Raw genomic sequence first — 21,489 nt, forward strand, 5'->3', positions numbered from 1 at the left:
CGAAAAGTGCAAATCAATCCCAGAACAACAGCAAAGGACCTTGTCAAGATGCTGCAGGAGACAGGTTATAAAGTATCTATATCTACAGTAAAACGAGTCCTATATCGACATAACCTGAAAGGCCACTCAGCAAGGAAGAAGCCACTGCTCCAAAACCGCCATAAAAAAGCCAGACTACGGTTTGCAACTACACATGGGGACAAAGATCGTACTTTTTGGAGAAATGTCCTCTGGTCTGATGAAACAAAAATAGAACTATTTGGCCATAATCACCGTCGTTATGGTTTGAGGAAAAAGGGGGAGCTTGCAAGCCGAAGAACACCATCCCTACCGTAAATCACGGAGGTGGCAGCATCATGCTGTGGGGGTGCTTTGCTGCTGGAGGGACTGGTGCACTTCACAAAATACATGGCATCATGAGGAAGGAAAATGATGTGGATATATTGAAGCAACATCTCAAGACATCAGTCAGGAAGTTAAAGCTTGGTCGCAAATGGGTCTTCCAAATGGACAATGACCCCAAGCATACTTCCAAAGTTGTGGCAAAATGGCTTAAGGACAACAAAGTCAAGGTATTGGAGTGGCCATCACAAAGCCCTGACCTCAATCCTATAGAAAATGTGTGGGCAGAACTGAAAAAGTGTGTACGAGCATGGAGGCTTGCAAACCTGACTCAGTTACACCAGCTCTGTCAGGAGGAACGGGCCAAAATTCACCCAACTTATTGTGGGAAGCTTGTGGAAGGCTACCCGAAACGTTTGACCCAAGTTAAACAATTAAAGGCAATGCTACGAAATACTAATTGAGTGAATGTAAACTTCTGACCCACTGGGAATGTGATGAAAGAAATAAAAGCAGAAAATAAATATTTCTCTCTACCTTATTCTGACATTTCACATTCTTAAAATAAAGTGGTGATCCTAACTGACTTAAGACAGGGCATTTTTACTAGGATTAAATGTCAGGAATTGTGAAAAACAGAGTTTAAATGTATTTGGCTAAGGTGTATGTAAACTTCCGACTTCAACTGTACGCGTGTGTGTGGGTGTGTGTGTGAGTGAGTACATATGTGCTAAGGTGCAGAGTCAGTGCAGGTGGTCAGTACATTTGAAGTGTTCAGCAGTCTGATGGCTTGTAGATAGAAACGGTCTCTGAGCTTGTTGGTAGCTGTAAATGTAAATGTGTAATGGGCTAACACCTATCTTTTTTTAAGAGAAACGGGGTTGGAAGGTAGGATTTAGTTTCTCCCTGTCTCTGGCCAACATTCCAGTACGATAGGTGGCGGTAATGCAACATAATGTTGGATGCCAACCGCCAATAAACCCCACTGAAGAAGAAGTAGGCCGATGATGAGTGAACATTTGATAGTGAACGTGCACTCATACTACCCCGTACAGTAGGTGGCGGTAATACATTTTATGGGTGTAGTCTCCCAATTAACCTTGAAGAAGAAGAAGAAGAAGAAGAAGCAGGCTCATAACTCAACAAAAACGTTCGCTAACAAATGGGGTCCTTCCAGTGCGTCGCGCGGAGCAGCTGATTTTTTGTAGAGCTGCTAGGCATTTTCAAGGTAGGCATATCACCTTGGGATATTTACAATATTATGCCGATTTAACCTCGGTTTGTGGTATGTGAGCCACCGGTTTGGAGGTGGGTGAAAGGGATGTTGCTCAGTTGCAAGGGAGTCCTCAGACATTGTTTTCATGATTTCCTCATGCAGCTACTTTAACTGTCATTCGATACTGCTCGTCAGCTGTGGTTTTGATTTGTCTGGTTTCGTTATCCACGCAGTCTTTTATTTTGAATTTTTTTGCATTGAATATCCTGTTAGTTTCTTTCCAGGTGATACATGGTCGAATGTTTCAGCCTCTCCGTTTTGGACGGATACATTTAGAAGTCACCACCAAAAACAATACTCTGTAACCACGGGTGTAATAATTAGTCCAAACAGTTGCAAAACGGACTGAAACGAGAGTTTCTATTTGACAAATTTAGGTAGGTCCCTCCCTGTTTCGTTCCGTTTGCTGCCCTTTAAGAAACGTTTTGTAACAGAATTGGCGTAATGAATACACACCTATAACGATACTCTGTCTGTCACAATTCGTCTCTAGTAGCAGCAGCAGCAATCAGCCACCTACATTTTATCCAGGAGTTAACCTTTTGAAGTTCTGCTTTCATCGCTCCTGGGGTTATTTTATAATCAACACGGCGCTGTCACAAAAGGCCAGGTAATTTTGTGTTTATTTCCAAACATTTGCACGACCGAGTCGTCCACATGACAGTTCTGTCTGAGAACCTTAACAGTAGCTGCGTTTCCCATACAGTCGAGGCTACACGGTTGCTGTAACGTTGTTGTATCGTTTTATAAACTGAGAAGGACAATTAGAACGGATTTGCTTTGCAATATACAGGCTGATATTGTCAGCTGCCCTCCAGTCAGGGCGTGCAAAATGTAACACAATTTCAGATTAAATAGACCTAACCGTTTATATCGTACAGGTAGGCAGAAGTAACACTTTTGGTGCAGGAAAATAGTGTTCAATAGTGTTGCAGCCTACTGTAGGCTTTTTGTTATAATATTAGACCTACTGAAAATTACCTGAGGCATTATAGGAGGGAGCCAACATGATTGGCAGTTGTTCTGGAATTACCTATAGTCTATAGCAAGCTGTATTTTGCGTTTTGTCATTTGCATGTCTTGTCGATACTCCGAGCTCTCCAACTTGTTTCGCCAAGACTATTTGTTCATCCACTCAGGAGGACGACCCTGTTGATTTTATGAGCTGCTGATTTTTGTGTTGCTGACACTGCAACCACATTATCATTATTCAAGCACAGTGGCTCTTCAGAAACCATGGGACTGATGCAGTGCTGATGTCAGATAGGCTGCTAGTGTTTATGTTGGATATATGATGCACAGCAAGGTGACACCCTAAAACATTATTGAGAGTTGATTATTCCCCTAGGGGATTGTTCTGGTGAGTGTCATCAACCAGAATAAGGGGAATGTAAACGCTATGTAGTGATACTATACAAAATGAATATCGAAGATTCCAGGTAATGTGAATCCATGACATTCATCAAGGAAAACATAGTCCAACAAAACAAAAGATGACCCACCGTAATACATGAGTACATCTCAATATTAATTTCAACCTGTGTTGTTTGGACTGGTTGACTGCTCTCTCTGAGCTCTGAAAGGTCATATGGTGCCTTGCCATGGCGTTTCCATTTGAAGCAGCTAGGCTCCCCCCCCCCCCCCCCCCCAGATTAGGCCTAGCCATGAACAAAGACCATGTCTGCACAGTCACGGTCAAAGCTGAGGACTCATGCAATGATACAGACATACCCATTCTCTATAGCACCGTCACTTCCGCATCTTGCCCATACTGTACAATTTGATTCTGTTTCGCTGAACTACATGTGAGCTGTAATAGCGTGCTGGGAAGATCATCTCACACTTGAATGGTGAATACAGCCTGGCAGGCAGTCAGACAGGCATGCAAGGTGATGGATTTTCTATCCTTAAGATATGAGGCAGGCATTATATCCATCAAGGAACAAAACACATCAATCTCCAGCTATACATGGCTAAAAGATTGTTCTGAGAAAAATGGTTGCATTGAAATCCATTCACTGAGTGACAAGCCACTCTCAGGGGAAATGGACCTGGATTTGCATGAGGGGAATAATGTTTTTCAATGGATGTGATATGCTGGTAATGAGAGGCAGGCTGAGAACACAGTGTACCTGCCAGCCTCTTGGGAACACAATCAACATTACTCTCCCCAATCCCTCAGAACTGTGAGTCCTGCTCAAACAGCCACCTGTACCATCAGAAAGCCCCAGGGAATAATACTGACTGACTGCAGCCTTGAGTATTCCTTTTAATTTAATCAGGCACTGAATGCACCTGGGTGTGGGAGTGTGTTTTGTGTTGGCTTCAAATAGTACAAGCCCCCTTTTCAGTAATAAGTACTTGGGCATTTCACAATGTGCCTCTAAGCATTTTATGGTTGTTGGGCTTGGCTTAGCGTGTAACATGAACTGCTGTGGGTTTTAAGACTGCTACTGAATGATAAGTTGCTTGGTTTTGAGAAAATAACCTCTAATGGTGTCTTATTGAATTAAGGGATTCTTGACTGCTGTACATTTAGGCTACCCAATCATAATGTATTGATCATTGTCACTAAATAAAAATTAGGGCCAACTTTGCCGTCTCCTCTGTTAGGCTAGTTCTATAAAGATATGCCATATCAACGTTATACATAACTGGGCAATTCTAGCATGTTGAAATTGTGGGTAAACTGACGCCATGCACTGCCCTACCCTAAGTAGTTTTAAGGTTGCCACATTCGATCACAATGTAATCACACAAGTATGGTGTGGATGTAACTAAAAACACTGCTCAGGCCTTGACACAGTTAAACCTTGTTCACTTTGGCAGTTTGAAGTGACTCAAATCAAATAGTTTTTTGTTGCATATCTGACTCAAATCTGTTCTTTTTTTCCTGCAGTCTGAACAGTCAAAAAGCACATGGAATCAGATATTTCAAGCAACATTTCACCTTCTTAGGTGGTTTGAAATCAGATACAAATCAGATTCCTGGCCATGTGACTTGTTTCTGAATGGTCAAATCTGATTTATTTGCCCTCAAGTGGTTTTAGACTGTTATATGGTGTATCTTGTTGCTTGCTACTCTGACAGTTTTGGCAAGAACTTGTGTAGCTAGCTAGCTTTTGATTATTTATTTACAAATGAGTGAATGTGCTAGAAAGCTAAACGGCTACCTAGCTAGTTGATTGTCATGGCTAGCCAAAAAGGAATCGTGATTTTGAACATTCAAAGCAACTGGTAAACGTCCATGGCAGGCATTGTCTCCTTAGCTTGCTACATAACATCTGAGTGATAGGAAGCATGAGCACCACCAATCAGCCTACACCACTGTGTGCACACCTATTGTTTCTATGACAACTAGCGTAGCCATGTCAGCAAAATGACTGCTGTCTGAACAACTTGGCCACTTGTAACTTGCTGTTTGGGCAGTCAGTATTCCAAAATGGATTTGAAAAATAAAACTGGTTTGAGCATTAAGGCCTGCAGTGTGAACAAGGCTTTAGAGTTGGAATGCGATAAATCTGTTTATCGCCATTGAACTTGTTAAACATGACAAGTTACTAATGTAAGTAGCTCAGGGGATCCCTAATAAATACAAATCCCAGGCTGCTTGTGACTGCACAGCCATGCCAGAAATGTGACACCCATTCAGTTTAAACAGAAGCACGTACCCCGCTAATGAATGCCTACTCATTACCTTTTTTAATCCAATTAGGCTGTCTTCACAGGGATGTGGGGGTGTGTGTCACTCTCAAAGTCTGTGTGTTTTGCTGCATTGGAAATGTGGAGAAAATTCATTGTCACTCCTGGCTAGATGTTATATAATAATTTGCCGTTATATGACTCTTGGGTGTGGGTAAAATTGTTCGTTCAAGTTGTATGTGGTTAGATTACCTAATAGTTTTCAGTGTCATTTGCATTCAGCAGACTGCCGGGCCCAAGTGGTGGGGAACGTGGAGCGAGTCGGGAAACACAATGATTGGGTGTTGAATGGTTCCTGAAATGTTTATTGCTCCAAGTGGTGCTTTGCCTAATGGCCTGCATCCAGCCAAACAATCATAACAGTATTTGGAGGAATCGCTAATGTTATTGTACTGTAATTACCTTTTCGACAATGCTCGCTCACAGTGCTTGGCATTTTGGAGTGCATGGCTCCCTCAGCTGTAGCTTGCTCGTCAGACAGGTTAGCCTTTGTGAAGTCAAGTAAGACGCTCATGCAAAGAATGCAGTCAATACACCATGATCCACAACAGACTAGCATCTCTAGGTTTGTGTTTTGAATAGGGAACATAGTGTGCAGTGCCATGAACACCCTCCAGGTCTAACTCTAGAGCACATCAACAGTATGTTTAATCCCTGATCAAATTGTACACTGCAAAGGTATATACATGAATCTCTGTCAATAAGCCTCAGGCTGGCCTGCCTGACACTACTGCAGCAGTGGAGTTTAAAGTAATACTGCATCTTTAAAATGGATACACGCTTTACACATATGCTCAGTGGAACTACAAACCCAGATCTTTAGAACATTATAGCCATATAGGCTTTGATTCTGATGTGATTTGAAGCAAAAGGTGATAGGCCTGCAGCTCTGTAGGCTGGGTGATGATAAAGACCCATTAAGGGGTCAAGCGAACCAGTAGTGAGCAGCATACTGTACACTTATGTAATTTCACTGAAGAAAAGGGTGACAATGCTTTTATAAGTGCATGCATTAGTTATTACTGGTCATGTATTTGAGGCCCGTCGATCATCTCATTCCAAAATCATAGGCATTAATATGGTGTTGGTCCCCCCTTTGCTGCTATAACAGCCTCCACTCTTCTGGGAAGGCATTCCACTAGATGTTGGAACATTGCTGCGGGGGCTTGCTTCCATTCAGCCACGAGCAGTGAGGTCGGGCACTGATGTTGGCGGATTAGGCCTGGCTCGCAGTCGGCGTTCCAATTCATGCCAAAGGTGTTCGATGGGGTTGAGGTCAGGGCTCTGCCATTATTCCTCCTCCACCAAACTTTACAGTTGGCACTATGCGTTAGGGCAGCTAGCAAACCCAGATTTGCCCATCGGACTGCCAGATGGTGAAGCGTGATTCATCACTCCAAGGAACGCGTTTCCACTGCTCCAGAGTCCAATGGCGGCGAGTTTTACACCACTCCAGCCGACACTTGGCATTGCGCATGGTGATCTTAGGCTTGTGTGCGGCTGCTCGTCCATGGAAACCCATTTTATGAAGCTCCCGACTAACAATTATTTTGCTGACGTTGCTTCCAGAGGCAGTTTGTAACTCGTTAGTGAGTGTTGCAACCGAGGACAGACTATTTTTTACGCGCTACGAGCTTCAGCACTCGGCGGTCCCGTTCTGTGAGCTTGTTTGGCTTACCACTTCACGGCTGAGCCATTGTTGCTCCTAGACGTTTCCACTTCACAATAACAGCACTTACAGTTGACCGGGTCAGCTCTAGCAGGGCAGAAATTTGACGAACTGCCTTGTTGGAAAGGTGGCATCCTATAACAGTGCCACGTTGAAAGTCACTGAGCTCTTCAGTAAGGCCATTCTATTGCCAATGTTTGTCTATGGTGATTGCATGGCTGTGTGCTAGATTTTATACACCTGTCAGCAACGGGTATGGCTGAAATAGCCGAATCCACTAATTTGAAGGGGTGTTGACATACTTTTGTTTGTGCTTTTCACTTCTTCTCTCTCCTTTCAGCCCTATGTTCGGCCTGAGAAACCGGGGTCATATTCGTAAGGGCATAGAGCTGTGACGGTCATGGAGTTTTGGATGACGGTTATTGGCCAACCAAATAACCGTTAGAATAGCAAAGAATAAATATCATACTGTGTATTCGGAAAGTATTCAGACCCCTTCCCTTTTTCCATATTGTGTTACGTTACAGCCTTATTCTAAAATGGATTAAATACATTTACACACACTACCCTATAATGACAAAGCAAAAACAGGGTTTGCTGTGAGACTCAAATTGAGCTCCGGTGCATCCTGTTTCCATTGATCATCCTTGAGCTGTTTCTACAACTTGATTGGAGTCCACCTGTGGTAAATTCAATTGATTGGACATGATTTGGAAAGGCACACAACTGTCTATATAAGGTCCCACAGTTGACAGTGCATGTCAGAGCAAAAACCAAGCCATGATGTCGCAGGAATTGTCCATAGAGCTCTGAGACAGGATTGTGTCGAGGCACAGATCTGGGGAAGGGTACCAAAAAATGTATGCAGCATTCAAGGTCCCCAAGAACACAGTGGCCTCCATCATTCTTAAATGGAAGAAGTTTGGAACCACCAAGACTCTTCCTAGAGCTGGCCGCCTGGCCAAACTGAACAATCAGGGGAGAAGGTTCTTGGTCAGGGAGGTGACCAAGAACCCGATGGTCACTGACAGCGCTCCAGAGTTCCTCTGTGGAGATGGGAGAACCTTCCAGACGGACAACCATCTCTGCAGCACTCCACCAATCAGGCCTTTATGGTAGTGGCCAGACGAAAGCCACTCCTCAGTAAAAGGCACATGGAGTTTGCCAAAAGGCTTGGAGTTTGCCAAAAGGCACTTAAAGGACTCTCAGACCATGAGAAACAAGATTCTCTGGTCTGTTGAAACCAAGATTAAACTCTTTGGCCTGAATGCCAAGTGTCACGTCTGGAGGAAACCTGGCACCATCCCTAAGGTGATGCATGGTGGTGGCAGCATCATGCTGTGGGGATGTTTTTCAGTGGAAGGGACTGGGAGACTAGTCAGGATCGGGGGAAAGATGAACAGAGCAAAGTACAGAGAGCCCGGACTTGAACTTGATCGAACATCTCTGGAGAGACCTGAAGAAAGCTGTGCAGCGACGCTTCCCATCCAACCTGACGGAGCTTGAGAGGATCTGCAGAGAAGAATGGGAGAAACTCCCCAAATACAGGTGTGCCATACCCAAGAAGACTTGAGGCTGTAATCACTGCCAAAGGTGCTTCAACAAAGTACTGAGTAAAGGGTCTGAATACTTATGTAAATGTGATATATTTCAGTTTTTTTGTATACATTTGCAAACATTTCTAAACCTGTTTTTGCTTCGCCATTATGGGGTATTCTGTGTAGATTGATGTGGTGGAAAACCCCCCCATTTAATCAATTTTAGAAGAAGGCTATAACGTAACAATGTGGAAAAAGTTAAGGGGTCTGAATACTTTCTGAATGCTCTGTGTGTGTGTAACGCACATTTTCTCTTCTCCTCTGCTCCTGGTTGCCATAGAAATAGAATGAATAAATAGGGCATCCCCATTCAAGTCAATGGTGGCATAATGGGTGGACTGGCGGCCATTGCGAGTGTACCCATAGGAGCAAAGCAGGAAGTGTACCCATCAATATGTGTTGTGATTTGTTGATTCAACTCAACTGACATTACAAAAAATAAATTTCATTGCATGAGCCACATCAGTTAACATCATTTGCATGAACATTCTACATTACCATGAAAATGATTGGATCACAATACCAGGCAGCCATTGCGAGTGTACCCATTAATTTAACAGTCAAATTGCCAGGGTTAGAGGTTCCAAACCCATTTTAATTAATTCAATTTCTGTGTCCGGCTGCTGCAGGAAGGGGTGCGTTGCCTAGGCAACCGATGACTCATTTGCTACAACACTTTGCTTGTTTCAGGAGCAACAAAGTTTCATCACGTTAAGAGTCCATGTTACAGCAGAAACAAATTCAACCACAAGAAGGCCTGGCCGTCCCGTCTGTAGTCAGATGTTAGTTTTAATTTTTAAAGTTATGACGGTTAGTTTATTTTCATCCATAACCGTCGGTTATACAGTAACTGTGCTAGCCCTATCAGGGCACATGGCAGCAAAGCTTTTCGAAATGTGACATTTCTTATTGGACAGGTTCAGGTAGTCCCTTCCTGATTCAGTCAGTTTTCTTCCATTTGGTGCCTAATGAACACAACCCAGGCCTTGTGTATAAGTCATCTTCTGTGGTCGACACCAGAGAGGGCCACAGCAGCAGAACTAGTCTGAGTGAATGGGAAGAGGAGAAGCACATTGTGCTTGTTCATCTATCTTTTTTCTTACTTGGATTCTGAAATAGGGTGTTGGGCAGATGTGAGTCAACATGCTGTGTAAGGTGTTGTCCCAGGCTGTCTGCCTAGCCTCATAGGGAGATCAAGGGAAAAGAGCAAGGGAGAGGAAGGTAAGACTCGTTTCCACTGACTACCATTATGTGTCACAAGGCCATGGGTATGTACAACATTGTCAGTACAGAATGCCATCCTTTCTGTGGACAATACAATACATGCTTTACTTAATACACTGCTTACTATCTGAAAGACCTTGTACTCTCCTGGTGTTTACTCTACATAGAACACTGCTTACTAGAAATGTTACCAAGTCACTTATTCGAGTCCCAAGCAAGTCTCAAGGTTCAAGTCTCAAGTCGAGTTCCAAGTAGAACGGGTCGAGTCACAAGTAAAGTTTTTAAAAAATGCAATGACTTGTTCAACTACAAGTCTTTGTGTATTTGAGGCTACGAGACATCCCTTTTCATTATTTTTGTCTACAACATATTTTGATAATGTCCCAATTTTAACACATTCCAAATGCAAGTTTCATAAGTAAATTATCAATTTCAAGCAATTTCATACCAGAAGACCAGTATGCCTATGCTAGTAATTGTTGCTTGATGCCCCATTGCTGGTGAGCTTGCAAAGTAAGCATTTCATATTCTTGATCACCAAACATTTTTGGAGCTGCATATTTATTTATGGTAATCCTCTCTTTCCTACAATTTGACATTTGTGCTGCACCCAAACCTATAGCTAGCTGTACAGCAAATCACCAATTTGTTTGCTAGTTCAGTGGTTCCCAAACTTTTTGACCCGTGATCCTCGCACATGCATGCGCACAAAATTACTGCGCAAATGCAGCCTGTCATTACAGCCATAAACGGTGAAGCATTTTCAAAACGCACGACACAAACTGTTTTACACCTGCATTTTGAGCTGAAAGTCATTCATGTTAGCAGTCAATATCATGTCACATTGTCACTTCTCTGGAGTTAAGAGCAAGCAGGATAATACCTACCCTACCTGTATGCAGCGGAGGTTGCAGGAGATGAATGGAATGCATGGTCTGTCACCATGCTGCCTGCCTGTAGAATGATTGTTGCCAACTGGGTAGACCCTTTCTTCCTCACAAATATCATAACATATTCTGGCTAATTTATTACATTTTCCCATAATCTTGAAGGTAGTGCGATGTTACAGCGATCTTCAGACATATAGCCAGTAGTCCAACTTTGGCTGTCTGAAATATATAAAAATTATCAATGAAATCGGCAGGTAGCCTAACGTTCTGTTTCTGGTAAAGATGCATCTGTAGTAGATTGCTAAACTATATATGGATAATGTAGACGTAGGCCTACTCCGGTTTTGCCTGATAAAACAGAAAATGAAGCGTTTTCTGCATATGCGTGCTCGCCTTTGTGCGCTAATGCTGACGACTGGTCATTGGTCACCAACAAGACGTGCATCTTATTGGTTCTGAAGCACAGATTATACGTTTTTTAGACAATAGGTTGCTGCAATACCGTAGACCTATGGTGCAATACCGTAGACCTATGGTGCAATACCGTAGACCTATGGTGCAATACCGTAGACCTATGGTGCAATACCGTAGACCTATGGTGCAATACCGTAGACCTATGGTGCAATACCGTAGACCTATGGTGCAATACCGTAGACCTATGTTAGAAACCAGATCAAATAGGCAAAGGTAGAAATATAAAATAGAAATGGTATGCATATGTAGCCAATTAAATGTATGAAAAGTATGTATTTTTCCTATTCAGTTTCATACTCCTTTCATTCTCCACTTTAAGAACTTCCCAACTCTGACGTTACCCCATTGAAGTTGATATTTCAAATGGTTAAGGGAAGGGTTAAGTTTAGGTTATGGTTAAGGTTAGGGTTTAGGGCAGGGACGTCCCAAGGATTCTGGATAGCACTAACCCTTTGGGAAACACTGCGCCAGCTAACCCGACCTGTGATTGATAGTTTGCTTGTCCAATCAGAGGGCCGAGTGTGCGTTTCACTAGCCAATCTGTTGCAAAAAAAAATTATTTGCATGTGCGATGCTGCTTGCGGCTTCTCTGTCTGCTTGGAGAGTAATCTATGGAGAATCTGGCACAAAATGACTGATAAAACGTTACAAAGTCTTGAGGCTCCAAGTCCAAATCAACTCAAGTTTTTATTTTCTATTAAGTCGAGCCTCGAGTCATCAAATTTGTGAATCGAGTCATGTGACTCGAGTCCACACCTCTACGGCATGCTATCTGAAATGCCTTTTACTCTCCCGTTGTGTTTACTGTGTGTTGAATCGTGTTGTTGACCAGAACCGCTAAGTAGTTCTTGACTTGAGGATGGCCCGGAGTGGCCTTGCTGGATCTCATTCAGACCACATGGATGTGTTTAGCAGAAGGGAGAGCTCAGTCAGACTCTGCCCACTGTCTGTCTGTCTGGACACTGATTATCCCTCAAGTGCTGCTGTAGGGATTTAGAAAATGCCTTAAAGGGGCAGTCCCATGGCCTGTGTGCTGGGATGACACAATAGACGTCTATATCGAGGGACAGTGTCCTTTGTTTAAGAGGGCTTTCACCGTCACTGCAGTTCTAGCAGTTAGAAATCTTCAAATTCCTGTCAATTTACTAAACTGCATTACACTCAAGAAAATAACCCTGTGCCATGCCTTTCGGATTAGACTCAGTGTCTCAGTCAGTAACCCTCCCTCAAAGTGCCAATGAAGACACCATTGTCCAGTGCTTTACGTGCAGTCAGTGTAGTCCTCTAGGTAGTCCTCTAGCAAAATCAGTGCTCTGATTTGAGTAAGTGGGTCTAATGTCACTGTCTCTGTCCTTCTCTCTGTCTACACTGAACAAAAATATAAATGCAACATATAAAGTGTTGGTCCCATGTTTCATGAGCTGAAAAACACATCCCAGAAATGTTCCATATGCACAAAAAGCTTATTTATCTGAAATGTGCACAAATTTGTTTATCCCTGTTAGTGATCATTTCTGATCAGGAGTTTTTCTGTCTGTAATAAAGCGCTTTTGTGGGTAAAAACTCCATCTGATTGGCTGGGCCTGGCTGCCAAGTGGTTGGGCTGATGCCCTCCCAGTCCCACCCATGGCTGCACCCCTGCCCAGTCATGTGAAATCCATAGATTAAGGCGTAATTATTTTATTTCAATTGACTGATTTCCTTATATGAACTGTAACTCTGTAAAATCATTGAAATGTTTGCGTTCATTTTTGTTTTGTGTGTGTGTGTGTCGCTCTCTCTCTCCTCTATCTACAGTGCATTTAGAAAGTATTCAGACCCCTTCCCTTTTTCCACATTTTGTTACAGCCTTATTCTAAAATGGATTAACTATTTTTTTCTCATCAATCTACACACAATACCCCATAATGACAAAGTAAAAACAGGTTTTTAGAAATGTTTGCAAATTTATAACAAAATAAACAGATTCCTTATTTACATAAGTATTCAGACCCTTTGCTATGAGACTCGAAATTGACCTCCGGTGCATGATGTTTCCATTGATCATCCTTGATGTTTCTACAACTTGATTGGAGTCCACCTGTGGTAAATTCAATTGATTTGGAAAGTCACACACCTGTCTATATAAGGTCCCACAGTTGACAGTGCATGTCAGAGCAAAAACCAAGCCATGAGGTAGAAGGAATTGTCTGTAGAGCTCTGAGACAGGATTGTGTCCAGGCACAGATCTGGGGAAGGGTACTGCATTGAAGGTCCCCAAGAACACAGTGGCCTTCATCATTCTTAAATGGAAGAAGTTTGGAACCACCAAGGCTCTTCCAAGAGCTGGCCGCCCGGCCAAACTGAGCAATCGGGGGAGAAGGGCCTTGATCAGGGAGGTGACCAAGAACACAATGGTCACTCTGACAGTGCTCCAGAGTTACTCTGTCGAGATGGGAGAACCTTCCAGAAGGACAACCATCTCTGCAGCACTCCACCAATCAGAACTTTATGGTAGAGTGGCCAGACAGAAGCCACTCCTCAGTAAAAGGCACATGACGGCCCGCTTGGAGTTTGCCAAAAGACACCTGAAGACTCTCAGACCATGAGAAACAAGATTCTCTGATCTGATGAAACCAAGATTGAACTCTGGCCTGAATGCCAAGCGTCACGTCTGGTGGAAACCTAACACCATCCCTACGGTGATGCATGGTCGTGGCAGCATCATGCTGTGGGGATATTTTTCAGCGGCAGGGACTGCGAGTCTTGTCAGGATCGAGGGGAAAATGAACAGCGCAATGTACAGAGAGATCCTTGATGGGAACCTACTCCAGAGTGCTCAGGACCTCAGACTGGGGCTAAGGTTCACCTTCCAACAGGACAACGACCGTAAGCACACAGCCAAGTCAACGCAGGTGTGGCTTCGGGACAAGTCTCTGAATGTCCTTGAGTGGTCCAGCCAGAGCCCGGACTTGAACCCGATCGAACATCTCTGGAGAGACTGGAAAATAGCTATGCACCGACGCTCCCCATCCAACCTGACAGAGCTTGAGAGGATCTGCAGTAAAGAATGGTAGAAACTCCCCAAATACAGGTGTGCCAAGCTTGTAACGTCATTCCCAAGACTCAAGACTGTAATCACTGCCAAAGGTGCTTCAACAAAGTCCTGAGTAAAGGGTTAGAATACTTATGTAAATTACATATTTCAGTTTTAAATTTAATACATTTGCTAAAAGTTCTAAACCAGTTTTTGCTTTGGTATTGTGTGTAGATTGAGGGGGGGGGAAACGATTTAAATAATTTTAGAATAAGGCTGTAACGTAACAAAATATGGAAGGGGTCTGAATACTTTCAGAATGCACTGTAACTATCTCTTATCTCCCTCCCGCTCTCTGTCAGTTCAATTCAAAGGGCTTTATTGGCATGGGAAACATATGTTTACATTGCCAAAGCAAGTGCAATAGATAAGCAAAACTGTAATAAACAATCTGAAATTCTCTCACCCTCTCCCCCCCCCCCTCCTTTCTCTCTCTTTCTCACGCTCTCTCCCCTCCTCTCTCATTCCCACTTTATCTGCACCTTCTCTCTCTCCCTCTCCCCTCTATATATCTCTGTCGTTGTTAAAGTGGCATGGTGCCTGCCTGCCCGGGCCCTTCCCTCAGCCCTGCACCAGAACAGCTAGCTCAGTGTTCCAGGCAGACAGGCTCCTGTGGAATGCAGGTGTTGACGATGTAACCAGTTCTGTCTCTGTCTCGGTCTCTGAGCCCAGGCAGGATGAGAGCCTCTCTCTCAGGACCCCGTTAAGCAGGCTAGGCCAGAGAGATTTGGTTGTATATAGGCAGATTGCTTACCATTTTGCCAGCTAGCAATCTGCAGCACCACATGTCAAATTGGTGTTAGAAATAGTAAATTAGATTTTACCTACACTATGCATCGCAAATAAAGAGGTTCTCATTAGCTGGACCTAGTATGGTTATTTCTGGACTTTTTATCTTTATCCAATTGTGTCTTAATCCAATGTTATGTGTTTTGCCCAGTCTCATCCGGCACTTTACTCTAGCATCAGCATGTGGCCTAGCATAGCATATTGGCTTTTCCAGCCTGTGTGTGTGTGTGTGTGTGTGTGTGTGTGTGTGTGTGTGTCCCAGGGCTCTGGGAGAGTGTGAGTCTGCTGCGGTCTGAGAGGACGCTGAGGACACGAAGTCTGGAGGCAGAGCAGTGAGCATTGTGTGTGAACATGCTATGTGCTAGCCTGTGTGCGTGATGGCTGACAAGTCAACACAACAGGGGTGAGAGGGAAGTCCGGGCAGAAGCATGTGGCTGTGCCCACAGGGTTAAATGTGCATTAAGAATGAGTTAACAGTCATGGCAGGCCCTCTCATGGAGTCATATATATATAATGGAAAACAAAATCATTTTACAAAAGGCTCTAGAAAAGAAGTGAAAATAAGTGAGCCTATTTTATTAATTAATTTATACAGTACCAGTCAAAGGTTTGGACACCTACTCATTCAAGGGTTTTTCTTAATTTTTACTATTTTCTACATTGTAGAATAATAGTGAAGACATCAAAACTATGAAATAACACATATGGAATCATGTAGTAACCACAAAAGTGTTAAACAAATCAAAATATATTTTAGATTCTTCAAAGTAGCCACCCTTTGCCTTGATGACCGCTTTGTGCATTCTCTCAACCAGCTTCACCTGGAATGCTTTTCCAACAGTCTTGAAGGAGTTCCCACATATGCCCAGCACTTGTTGGCTGCTTTTCCTTCACTCTGTGGTCCAACTCATCCCAAACCATCTCAATTGGGTTGAGGTCAGGTGATTGTGGAGGCTAGGTCATCTGATGCAGCACTCCATCACTCTCCTTCTTGGTCAAATAGCCCTTACACCGCTTGGAGGTGTGTTGGGTCATTGTCCTGTTGAAAAACAAATGATAGTCACACTAAGCCCAAACCAGATGGGATGGTGTATCGCTGCAGAATGCTGTGGTAGCCATGCTGGTTAAGTGTGCCTTGAATTCTAAATAAGTCACCGACAGTGTCACCAGCAAAGCACCATCACACCTCTTCCTCCGTGCTTCACGGTGGGAACCACACATGCGGAGATCATCCGTTTACCTACTCTGCGTCTCACAAAGACACGGCGGTTGGAACCAAAAATCTCAAATTTGGACTCATCAGACAAAAGGACAGATTTCCACTGGTCTAATGTCCATTGCCCAAGCAAGTCTCTTCTTATTTTTGGTGTCCTTAAGTAGTGGTTCCTTTGCAGCAATTTGACCATGAAGGCCTGATTCACGCAGTCTCCTCTCAACAGTTGATGTTGAGATGTGTCTGTTACTTGAACTCTGAAGCATTTATTTGGGCTGCAATTTCTGAGGCTGGTAACTAATGAACTTATCCTCTGCAGCAGAGGTAACTCTGGGTCTTCCATTCCTGTGGCGGTCCTCATGAGAGCCAGTTTCATCATAGCACTTGATGGTTTTTGCGACTGCACTTCAAGAAACTTTCAAAGTTTTTCTGGATTGACTGACCTTCATGTCTTATGATGGACTGTCGTTTCTCTTTGCTTACTTGAGCTGTTCTTGCTATAATATGGACTTGGTCTTTTACCAAATAGGGCTATCTTCTGTATACCAACCCTACCTTGTCACAACACAACTGATTGGCTCAAAAGCATTAAGAAGGAAAGAAATTCCACGAATTTTAACAAGGCACACCTGTTAATTGAAATGCATTGCAGGTGACTACCTCATGAAGCTGGTTGAGAGAATTGCCAAGAGTGTGCAAAGCTGTCATCAAGGCAAAGGGTGGCTACATTGAAGAATCTCACATTTTAAGATTTGTTTAACACTTTTTTTGGTTACTACATGAACCCATATGTGTTATTTCATAGTATTGATGTCTTCACTATTATTCTACAATGTAAAAATAAAGAGAAACACTTGAATGAGTAGGTGTCCAAACTTTTGACTGACGTGTGTGTGTGTGTGTGTGTGTGTACAGTTGAAGTCGGAAGTTTACATACATACAGTGGGGAGAACAAGTATTTGATACACTGCCAATTTTGCAGGTTTTCCTACTTACAAGCATGTAGAGGTCTGTAATTTTTATCATAGGTACACTTCAACTGTGAGATACGGAATCTAAAACAAAAATCCAGAAAATCACATTGTATGATTTTTAAGTAATTAATTTGCATTTTATTGCATGACATAAGTATTTGATCACCTACCAACCAGTAAGAATTCTGGCTCTCACAGACCTGTTAGTTTTTCTTTAAGAAGCCCTCCTGTTCTCCACTCATTACCTGTATTAACTGCACCTGTTTGAACTCGTTACCTGTATAAAAGACACCTGTCCACACACTCAATCAAACAGACTCCAACCTCTCCACAATGGCCAAGACCAGAGAGCTGTGTAAGGACATCAGGGATAAAATTGTAGACCTGCACAAGGCTGGGATGGGCTACAGGACAATAGGCAAGCAGCTTGGTGAGAAGGCAACAACTCTTGGCGCAATTATTAGAAAATGGTAGAAGTTCAAGATGATGGTCAATCACCCTCGGTCTGGGGCTCCATGCAAGATCTCACCTTGTGGGGCATCAATGATCATGAGGAAGGTGAGAGATCAGCCCAGAACTACACGGCAGGACCTGGTCAATGACCTGAAGAGAGCTGGGACCACAGTCTCAAAGAAAACCTTTAGTAACACACTACGCCGTCATGGATAAAAATCCTGCAGCGCACGCAAGGTCCCCCTGTTCAAGCCAGTACATGTCCAGTCCTGTCTGAAGTTTGCCAATGACCATCTGGATGATCCAGAGGAGGAATGGGAGAAGATCATGTGGTCTGATGAGACAAAAATATAGCTTTTTGGTCTAAACTCCACTCGCCATGTTTGGAGGAAGAAGGATGAGTACAACCCCTAGAACACCATCCCAACCGTGAAGCATGGAGGTGGAAACATCATTCTTTGGGGATGCTTTTCTGCAAAGGGGACAGGACGACTGCACCGTATTGAGGGGAGGATGGATGGGGCCATGTATCGTGAGATCTTGGCCAACAACCTCCTTCCCTCAGTAAGAGCATTGAAGATGGGTCGTGGCTGGGTCTTCCAGCATGACAACGACCCGAAACACACAGCCAGGGCAACTAAGGAGTGGCTCCATAAGAAGCATCTCAAGGTCCTGGAGTGGCCTAGCCAGTCTCCAGACCTGAACCCAATAGAAAGTATTTGGAGGGAGTTGAAAGTCCGTATTGCCCAGCGACAGCCCCGAAACCTGAAGGATCTGGAGAAGGTCTGTATGGAGGAGTGGGCCAAAATCCCTGCTGCAGTGTGTGCAAACCTGGTCAAGACCTACAGGAAACATATGATCTCTGTAATTGCAAACAAAGGTATCTGTACCAAATATTAAGTTCTGCTTTTCTGATGTATCAAATACTTATGTCATGCAATAAAATGCAAATTAATTACTTAAAAATCATACAATGTGATTTTCTGGATTTTTGTTTTAGATTCTGTCTCTCACAGTTGAAGTGTACCTATGATAAAAATTACAGACCTCTACATGCTTTGTAAGTAGGAAAACCTGCAAAATTGGCAGTGTATCAAATACTTGTTCTCCCCACTGTACACCTTAGCCAAATACATTTAAACTCAGTTTTTCACAATTCCTGACATTTAATCCTAGTAAAAATTCCCTGTCTTAGGTCAGTTGGGATCACCACTTTATTTTAAGAATGTGAAATGTCAGAATAATAGTAGAGAATGATTTATTTTAGCTTTTATTTCTTTCATCACATTCCCAGTGGGTCAGAAGTTTACATACACTCAATTAGTATTTGGTAGCATTGCCTTTAAATTGTTTAACTTGGGTCAAACGTTTCGGGTAGCTTCCCACAAAAAGTTGGGTAAAATTTGTCCCATTCCTCCTGACAGAGCTGGTGTAACTGAGTTAGGTTTGTAGGCCTCCTTGCTCGCACACGCTTTTTCAGTTCTGCCCACAAATTTTCTATAGGATTGACGTCAGGGCTTTGTGATGGCCACTCCAATACCTTGACTTTGTTGTCCTTAGGCCATTTTGCCACTACTTTGGAAGTATGCTTTGGGTCATTGTCCATTTGGAAGACCCATTTGCGACCAAGCTTTAACTTCCTGACTGATGTCTTGAGATGTTGCTTCAATATATCCACATAATTTTCCTTCCTCATGATGCCATCTATTTTGTGAAGTGCACCAGTCCCTCCTGCAGCAAAGCACCCCCACAGCATGATGCTGCCACCCCTGTGCTTCACGGTTGGGATGGTGTTCTTCGGCTTGCAAGCGACCCACTTTTTCCTCCAAACATAATGATGGTCATTATGGCCAAACAGTTCTATTTTTATTTCATCAGACCAGAGGACATTTCTGCGTGGTCCCATGGTGTTTATACTTGCGTGCTATTGTTTGTACAGATGAACGTGGTACCTTCAGGCATTTGGAAATTGCTCCCAAGGATGAACCAGACTTGTGGAGGTCTACAAATTTTTTTTCTGAGGTCTTGGTGATTTGTCTTTTGATTTTCCCATGATGTCAAGCAAAGAGGCACTGAGTTTGAAGGTAGGCCTTGAAATACATTCACAGGTACACCTCCAATTGACTCAAATGATGTCAATGCTCCAGATACTCAACTAGTCTCAAGAAGGCCAGTTTTATTGCTTCTTTAATAAGCACAACAGTTTTCAGCTGTGCTAACATAATTGCGAAAGGTTTTTCTAATGATCAATTAGCCTTTTTAAAATGATAAACTTGGATTAGCCAACACAATGTGCCATTGGCACACAGGACTGATGGTTGCTGATAATGGTCCTCTGTATGCCTATGAAGATATATCATAAAAAATCAGCCGTTTCCAGCTACAATAGCCATTTACAACATTAACAATGTCTACACTGTATTTCTGATCAATTTGATGTTATTTTAATGGACAAAAAAATTGCTTTTCTTTTGAAAACAAGGACATTTCTTAGTGACCCCAAACTTTTGAACGGTAGTTTGTACACACACACAGTGCATTCGGTAAGTATTAAGAACGCTTGACTTTTTCCACATTTTGTTGGGTTACAGCCTTATTCTAAAATGGATTTTAAAAAATTTAACACAATACCCCATAATGACAAAGTAAAAAATGGTTTTTAGAAAATTTTGCAAATGTATAAAAAAAAAAAAAAAAACTTCAATATCACATTTACATTAGTATTCAGACCCTTTACTCAGTACTTTGTTGAAGCACCTTTGTCAGCAATTACAGCCTCGAGTCTTATAATAATAATAATATGCCATTTAGCAGACTGTTTTATCCAAAGTGACTTACAGTCATGTGTGCATACATTTTTACGTATGGGTGGTCCCGGGGATCGAACCCACTACCCTGGCGTTACAAGCGCCATGCTCTACCAATTGAGCTACAGAGGACCACTTCTTGGGTATGACGCTACAAGCTTGGCACACCTGTTTTTGGGAGTTTCTCCCGTTCTTCTCTGCCGATCCTCTCAAACTCTGTCAGGTTAGATGGGGAGCGTCGCTCTGTACTTTGCTCAGTTAATCTTTCCCTCGATCCTGACTAATCTTCCACTGCCTGCCCCTGAAAACATCCCCACAGCGTGATGAAGCCACAAACATGCTTCACTGTAGGGATGGTGCCAGGTTTCCTCCAGACGTGACTCTTGGCTTTCAGCCAAAAGAGTTCAGTCTTGGTTTCATCAGACCAGAGAATCTTGTTTCTCATGGTCAGAGTTCTTTTTTATGTGCCTTTTGGTAAACTCCAAGCGGGCTGTCATGTGCCTTTTACTGAGGAGTGGCTTCCGTCTGGCCACTCTACCATAATGGCCTGATTTTGGTAGAGTGCTGAAGAGATGGTTGTGCTTCTGGAAGGTTCTCCCATCTCCACAGAGGAACTCTGAAGCTCTGTCAGATTGATCATTGGGTTCTTGGCCACCTCCCTGACCAAGGCCCTTCTCACCCGATTTGCTCAGTTTGGCCGGGCGGCCAGCTCTAGGAAGAGTCTTGGTGGTTCCAAACTTCTTCCATTTAAGAATGATGGAGGCCACTGTGTTCTTGGGGAATTTTTGTTACCCTCTAAACAATCCTGTCTCTGAGCTCTACAGACAATTCCTTCGACCTCATGGCTTGGTTTTTGCTCTGACATGCACTGTCAATGATCAATGAAAACCGGATGCACCTGACCTCAATTTCGAGTCTCATAGCAAAGATTCTGAATACTTATGTAAATAACTTTTTTCTGTTTTTTAAATTTTTTAAAAATTTGCAAAAATGTCAACCTGT

At 43.0% G+C, this 21,489-nt stretch overlaps 1 protein-coding gene across 3 annotated transcripts in view; it reads left to right on the forward strand.

Annotated features, from left to right (window-relative positions):
* The first annotated feature begins 1,444 nt into the window (after window positions 1-1,444).
* LOC311145922 (putative E3 ubiquitin-protein ligase RNF144A-A) overlaps window positions 1,445-21,489 on the forward strand; it is a 63,696-nt gene continuing 43,651 nt past the window's right edge. For 2 of the 3 annotated variants that reach the window (XM_084182306.1, XM_084182307.1), the window contains exon 1: window positions 1,445-1,570. The gene's annotated coding sequence lies outside the window, so the exon portion shown is untranslated. Of the gene's footprint in view, window positions 1,571-2,095; window positions 2,229-21,489 lie in introns of those variants that run through there. The other variant, XM_084182308.1, reaches the window with a different exon arrangement.

This window comes from Coregonus lavaretus (genome assembly GCF_964263955.1).
Source record: "Coregonus lavaretus genome assembly, chromosome: 18".
Taxonomy (NCBI): domain Eukaryota; kingdom Metazoa; phylum Chordata; class Actinopteri; order Salmoniformes; family Salmonidae; genus Coregonus; species Coregonus lavaretus.